This window comes from Pan troglodytes, chromosome 3 (assembly GCF_028858775.2).
Source record: "Pan troglodytes isolate AG18354 chromosome 3, NHGRI_mPanTro3-v2.0_pri, whole genome shotgun sequence".
NCBI lineage: Eukaryota > Metazoa > Chordata > Mammalia > Primates > Hominidae > Pan > Pan troglodytes.
This window is the reverse complement of record NC_072401.2, coordinates 103896348-103904172: the sequence shown is the minus strand read 5'-3', so window position 1 is coordinate 103904172 and position 7825 is coordinate 103896348.

Sequence of the window (7825 nt, the reverse complement as noted above, 5' to 3'; positions counted from 1 at the left end):
TCTTAAAGAATGTAAGTGGGTTAAACTTTTTTTGTGCAGGGAAGAAAAGAAGATACAAATTTGCAAGAAAATGTGGTAAAATGCATTTACTCAGGGGAAAAAAAAGAGGCTGGTTATGTGAAAGAGTTAACATTGCAAACATAATATGTCTCCTTAGACCATTTTTTTCCTTGTTGACTATAATACAACTAAAATATTAATAAAGGTATAGTTATAATTCACTCATTTACTGTACCTAATATATAATGAAATTTTTTTTCTGATTTTTTTTATTCCTAGGGGAAGAATCTCTATATAAAATGAAGACCTAGCAAGGAGAAAATGTCATGATGTTGATAATCTTGTTTAGCCTAAAAGAGTTACCATGAATTATGAGCTTATTGATTAGAAACTCACAAAATAAAAGCTTATTTATAACCTACTTCATACTTTTATATTAAGACTACACTACTTCTTCCCCTTAATTGAAATCCTTTCAGAGTAAGAATTGGAAAGTTCAGAAAGTTGATAATTTAATCTAACTATCCATCATTCTATCTGCATTTTTTGCACATAGTTTGCTGAATGAGCACTTAAAGCAAACTTAGCATAATATCTTTAAACTATACATAATCTTCCAAATTGAGTTGTGAAGCCATTATCTGGGATTCCTAGATAATAACCATATAACCATATAATAACCATATAACTTTACTACTGGTAAGAAACTCATGGAAGTTGCAAGTGCTATTCAAATATATTTCTCTAGAACCCAACATTTAGAAAAACAGTACGCAGATTTAAAAAGAATAATATTATCATTAATAATACAAATGTTAAAATCTTAATATTTGGGGGTCTACAGTAAGTTTTAAGCAAGCTACAAATTCTATTTCCCTTCAGAACCCCAAATCCTGTTATTCTCACTAAGCCAAAAACATTAGCAGCTAATAGATTTCAACCCCTAAGTAACCTCCTGCCTTAGACTAATGGCAAGATTTCAAAAAAAATTTTTTTGTAGTCAAAATTCCAGATTCTGAATCAGTAGAAAAGAAAAAAAAATTCATCCTTCTTGCATTTTAGTAAGATCCAGAAATCAGAAACAAACTAAGTGTGATAGAGCAGTTCATGCTTCTTTCTTACCAGATAAAGGACTGACATGTCAACATTGGCTTCCTCCAGGCTTGACAATGCCTGGGTTTCTCTGGGTGTATGTGTGGCTGTATCTGTGTGTGTGTACAGACTATTCTGAAGGCTGAGCAGATGATTTGCAGATGTATTCCAGACATGCACAAGGTTGGAATGCATCAGTCATGACTCTGCATTTCTATAATGTTTGTCTTTATTTGTAAATGTTCACTCTATATTTTCCTCTTCCATGAACCTTTCTGAAATAAAGTTTTTCTTGATTAATTTCCTTTAAAATCATTTGTATTAATTAGGGAAATTATTAAAATCTGAAAAAGCCCTAATGCTATGATTTTGTAATGTGAATTTGAGGTTAGAACATTTTAAATTAATGAATCTCTGGTAAAGATGAAATATTTGATCTCTTCTGTAATTAATAAAATTTCGTTGCAGGATTAGGTAGGTATCTGGTCAGATAGAGAAAAGACGACTTTAAAATCTAACATCTTCTCTTGATTTATTAAGAACCCTTCCTTATTTTTTTCCTTCCTCCCTCCCTTCGACCCTTCCTTCCTTTCTGCCTCCTATCCTTCCTTTTCTGCCTCTCCACTTTCATCTCCCCCTCCCTCCTTACCCTCTTTGTCTGTGTCTTTTTTCTTTTTTTAAAAAGATGATCTCAGTTTGGAATAAACATTCTTGCGAAATTGGCCAGGAATTTTGCCAAGCTTAGTGTGTACACGTCAGCTGTTTTCTGGAAAATAATTGCACCATGTGACAATGTCTATTATTTTAATTGGTACTGAGGAATGCCTCCAAGATATTTCATCAGGTCAGTATTTCTTACACAGGCAATGGCTTTTTATTTCCTGATGTGCTGATTAAGCAGATAAATAACAGTTTGACATGCTGTATAGGTGAACAAAATAATTGCTATAATTAATAAGCCAGAACTCAAAGAAGTAGTAAACCATTCTTCCTGTATACAAAAGGCTTTAGGACCTGCAGCCTGAGGAAGTTGAAGTATTCAAATTACCCAAAGGAAATGTTAACCCAACTCTACAAGCATGGGAAGACCACTCTCTGGGAAGGCCCTGACGTGTCTGGGGAGCTCAAAGTGCTTTGTCATACAGTCTCTAAGCTTTAGCTAGTCATCTGGGGTCTGTTGCATTTCCAGAATACTTGCATATGTTTGCATACTAAATTCAAGAAGTATTAATTTCAAGAGCTGAAAAAAAGAGTCACTTTGTAAAACTGTATGGAGAATACATGTTCAGAAATTCGTGAATCTGAAAACAAAAATGTGTTTAATAGTGATAGAGGTGGTGGGGTGGGGAACAGAATGATTATTTCCTCTTTCCACAGCTGTTCCCCAACATTACTGCAGGGTGAACTAAAGATTAGAATAAGAAGTGTTCCTCTGAAAAGGAAAATATTTAATAATTATTATGCTGTGTCACACTGTAACAATGGGATTTGGGGATATAACAAAATACACATTTGTATACTGTTTTTGTCTGTCTTCTGTGTGAGTAAAGGTGGTTAGTCAGTTTTATTGTGAGACTTTGTAGAGACTGGGAGGCCACATCCCTATGGGTAGACATCATCTCTCGTCAAGGGAGTGCTAATCCCTGAGGTCAGCCACTCGGAGAAGAGGAGATTCTCAGCTGGGAACTGGACTAACAATGGTTGGAAGAAGAAATTCCCCCTCTTCGAACTCAACTAACATGGGTGGGAAAAAGAAATTTCCCTGTTCTTCTGGGTCTTAATCTCTTAGTCTAAAAAATTCAGAGATACTGTGTTTGTACTTAGGAGAGGTGGTGTGTTAGGCCATTTTTGTGTTGCTATAAATACCCAAGACTGGGTCATTTATAAAGAAAAGAGGTTTAATTGGCTCTTGGTTCTGCAGGCTGTACAAGCATGGCGCCAGCATCTTGGCTGGGCTTCTCAGGGGCCTCAGGGAGCTTTGCAAGCACATCACATGGCGAGAGTGGGAGCAAGGTGCGGGGAGGTGCCCTACACTTTTAAATAACCAGATCTCGTAAGAACTTACTCATTATCACAAAGATGACACCAAGACATGATGGATCTGCCCCCATGACCTGAGCACCTCCCAGCCGGCCCCACCTCCAACCTTGGTGATTACATTTCAACATGAGATTTGGGGAGGACAAATATCCAAATCATATCTGGTGAGTTCTAAGATAGTGCCTGTCACTTACTTGGATCCTAGAGCCTTGATTCAGCCAGGCTTCAAGCCGTGCACATCATAATGTGTGAGCTATATTATCTATGTAAGGAATGACATTGCTCAGTTTACACTCAGTATTTTTAAATGTCACATTTCCCTACTATTTGTCTGGTTCATCCCTCCATTCCTTAGCATGGACAAGAAGTTCAACATATATATGTTTAAAAGACACGGTCTTGATCTGTCACCCAGGCTGGAATGCAGTGGCACAATCAGTGCTCATTGCAGCCTCGACCTCCTGGACTCAAGCGATCCTCCCACCTCAGTTTCCTGAGTAGCTAGGACCACAGTTGTGTGTCACCGCTCCTGGCTAATTTTCTTGTATTTCTTGTAGAGACGAGGTTTCACCATGTTTCCCAGGCTGGTCTCAAACTCTTGAGCTCAAGCAATCCACATGCCTCAGCCTCCCAGAGGGCTGGGATTACAGGCGTGAGCCACCGCCCCCAGCAGAAATTCAATATTACTATAATAAATTGTCAGGGGACACCCTCTTCCCTTTGGATTGCATGAGAAACCTAGGCCTCACTCACTCAGAAAAATGGGGGGAAGCTCCCATGCAGTCTGTATTGTTGCTATCAGTTTTTATTGCCCAGGATGGTCCTGCAGTCCAGGCAAAGAGAGGAGGTATTGTCTGTGACTTCCTCTCTTGTGGTAAAGCCAGGCACAGAGATTTCTGCTGAGGCTCCCAGGCCCACCACCAGGGCCCAAGCTCCCATGATGCATTCTATATATGATGTTCTGCCATATCTAGGGGACTATATTTGGGTCTTTTCTTTCCAGCTTTGTTGAGTTGTAATTGGCAAATAAAAATCACATAGACTTAGAGTATACAATATGATGTTTTAATACACTTATATATTGTGAAATGGTTAACCACAATCAAGATAATTAGCATATTCATCACCTCACATAGTGACCATTTTGTGTTTGTGTGTGTGTGTGTGTGTGTGTGTGGTGAGAACACTTAAGATCTCTTTTGGCAAATTTCAAGTATACAGTACATTAAGTATAGTCACCATGCTGTACATTAGATTTTCAGAATTTATTCATCCTACATATCTGAAACCTTGTACCCTTTGGCCAACATCTTCCCCTTTCGCCCATCCCCCAGTCCCCGGCAACCAACTCTCTATTCTCTACTTTCATGAAATCAACTTGTTTATATTCCACATATGAGTATGATCATGTAGCATTTGTCTTTATGTGTCTGGCTTATTTCACTTAGCATAATGTTTGCCAGGTTCATCCTCGTTGTTGCAAAAGGCAGAATTTCCCTCATTTTTAATGGCTGAATAGTATTCCATTGTGTATAATACCACATTTTCTTTATCCATTTATGGGCACTTAGGTTGATTCTATATCTTAGCTATTGTGAATAATGTTGCAATATCATATGTGTGCAGATGTCTCCTTGAGATACTGATTTCATTTCCAGTGGATATATACCCAGAAGTGGGATTACTGGATCATATGGTAGTCCTATTTTTAGTTTTTTGAGGAAACTCCATACTGTTTTTTGTAATAGCGGTACCATTTTACATTCCTATCAATGGTGTGCAAAAGTTCCATTTTTTCTAAATCCACCAAAATTTGTTATCTTTAGACTTTTCAATAATAGCCTTTTTTTTTGTTTTTTTCTTTGTTTTTTTTTTTTTTTTTTTTTTTTTTTTTTGAGACAGAGTCTCGCTCTGTCACCCAGGCTGGAGTGCAATGGCATGATCTTGGCTCACTGCAACCTTTGCCTCCCAGGTTCAAGCAATTCTCCTGCCTCAGCCTCCTGAGTAGCTGGGATTACAGGCACCCACCACCATGCCCAGCTAATTTTTGTATTTTTAGTAGAGATGGGGTTTCACCATGTTGGCCAGGATGGTCTTGATCTCCTGAACTTGTGATCCACCTGCCTCGGCCTCCCAAGTGCTGGTATTACAGATGTGAGCCCCTGCGCCCGGCCTATAATGGCCATTTTAGCAGTTGTGAGGTGTTATCTCGTTATGAATTTGGTTTATATTCCTTTGATGATTAGTAATGCTGAGCATTTTTTTCATATACCTGTTGGCCATTTATACTTCTTTGAGAACTGTTTATTCAAGTCCTTTGCCCATTTTCATATTGGGGTTTTTTGTTTTTAGTGTTGAGTTGTTTGAGTTTCTTACATATTTTGGATATTAAGCCCTTATCAGATGTATGATTTTCATTTATTTTCTCCCATTCCATACATTGTCTCTTCACTCTGTTGTTTCTTTTACTGTTCAGAGCTTTTTAATTTAATCCAACCCCACTTGTCTATTTATGCTTTTGTTGCCCATGCTTTTTTTTTTTTTTGAAGGAGTTTTTGCTCCTTGTTGCCCAGGCTGGAGTGCAATGGCATGGTCTTGGCTCACTGCAACCTCTGCCTCTCGGGTTCAAGCAATTCTCCTGCCTCAGCCTCCCGAGTAGCTGGGATTACAGACACCCGCCACCACACCTGGCTAATCTTTATATTTTTAGTAGAGATGGGGTTTCACCATGTTGGCCAGGCTGGTCTCAAACTCCTGACCTCAGGTGATCCATCCACCTGGGCCTCCCAAAGTGCTGGGATTACAGGCATGAGCCACCATGCCCGGCCTTTGTTGACCATGCTTTTGAGGTCGTATAGCAAAAACAAAATCATTGTCCAGAGCAATGTCAAGAAGCTTTCCCCTGTTTTCTTCTAGTAGTTTTATAGCTTCAAATCTTTAATCCATTTTGAGTTGATTTTTGTATATAGTGTGAGATAAGGGTACAATTTTATTTTTCTGCATGTAGATATCCAGTTTTCCTGACATCATTTATTAAAGAGACTATTCTTTCACAAACGTGTGTTTGGCACCTTTGCAGTTGACCATAAATGCATGGATTTATTTCCGTACTCTTTATTTTGTTCCATTGGTTTATATGTCTGCTTTTATGCTAGTACCATACTGTTTTGATTACTGAAGCTTTACAATATATTTTGAAATCAGGAAATATGATGCCTCCAGCTTTGTTCTTGCTCAAGATTGTGTGGCTATTCAGGGTTTTTTTGTGATTTCAGATGAATTTTAGAATTGATTTTTCTATTCATGTAAAAATGCCATTGGCATTTTGATAGGGATTGCATTGAATCTGTATATTGCTTTTGGTAGTGTGGACATTTTAACAATATTGACATTAACATGGGATATCTTTCTTTTTTTTGTTTCTTCTTGAATTTCTTTCATCAGTGATTTATAATTTTCAGTGTGCAGATCTTTCACCTCTTTGGATACATTTCTTCCCAAGTATTTTTATTCTTCTTGTTGATTTTGTAAATGGGATTTTTTTAACTTCTTTTTTGATAGTTCATTTTTAGGGTATAAAAATGCAACTGACTTTTGTATATTGACTTTGTATTCTGAAACTTTACTGAATTTGTTTATTAGTTTAATACTTTTTTTGATGGAGTTTTAGGGCTTTTTCCATATAAGATCATATCATTTGCAAACACATAATTTTACATCTATGTTTGTAATTTGGATGCTTTTTGTTTATTTTTTTTTTGACCCATTGCGCTAGCTCTGATTTCCAGTACTATGTTAAATATAAGTAGTGATAGTGGGCACCCTTACTCTGTTCTTAATCTTTGCGGAAAAGCTTTCAGCTTTCATCATTGAGTGTATTATTTGCAGGTTTGACATTTATGGTCTTCGTTGTGTTGAGGTACTTTCTTTCTCTGCCTAATTTGTTGATAGCTTTTATGATGAAATGATGTTGTGTTTTGTCAAATACTTTTTCTGCATTTATTGAGATGATTATATGATTATATGATTTTTATCCTTCATTCTGTTAATGTGGTGTATTACACTGATTGATTTACATATGTTGAACCATCTTTGCATGCCAGGGATAAATCCCACTTGATTGTGGTATGTGATCATATTAATGTGCTGTTGAATTCAGTTTGCTAGTATTATTTGTGTTGAGGATTTTTGCATCTATATTAATCAGGGATATTTGCCTGTAATTTTTTAAAATAATTTCTTTGTCTGGCTTCAGTACAGGGTAATGTTGGTCTCATAAAGTAATTTTGGAAGTGTTTCCTTCTCTTCAATTTTTAAAAGAGTTTGAGAAGAATTGGCATTAATTATTCTTTAAATGTTTGGTAGATTTTACCAGTGAAGCCATCAGGTACTGGGCTTTTCTTTGGTGGGACATTTTTTTTTTATCAGTAATTCAATTTTCTTACTTGGTATTGGTCTGTTCAGAGTTTCTATTTCTTCCTAATTCTGTCTTGGTAAGTTTTATATTAAAAAGAATTTATCCATTTCTTCTAGGTTATCCAATTCGGTGTATAATTTTTCATAGTGGCCTCATCACCTTTCACCTTTCTGTGATATTAATTGTAATGCCTCCTTTTTCACTTGTAATTTTATTTGAGTATTCTCTTTTTCTCTTGGTTAGTCTGGCTAAAGGTTTGTCAAATTTGTTTAACTT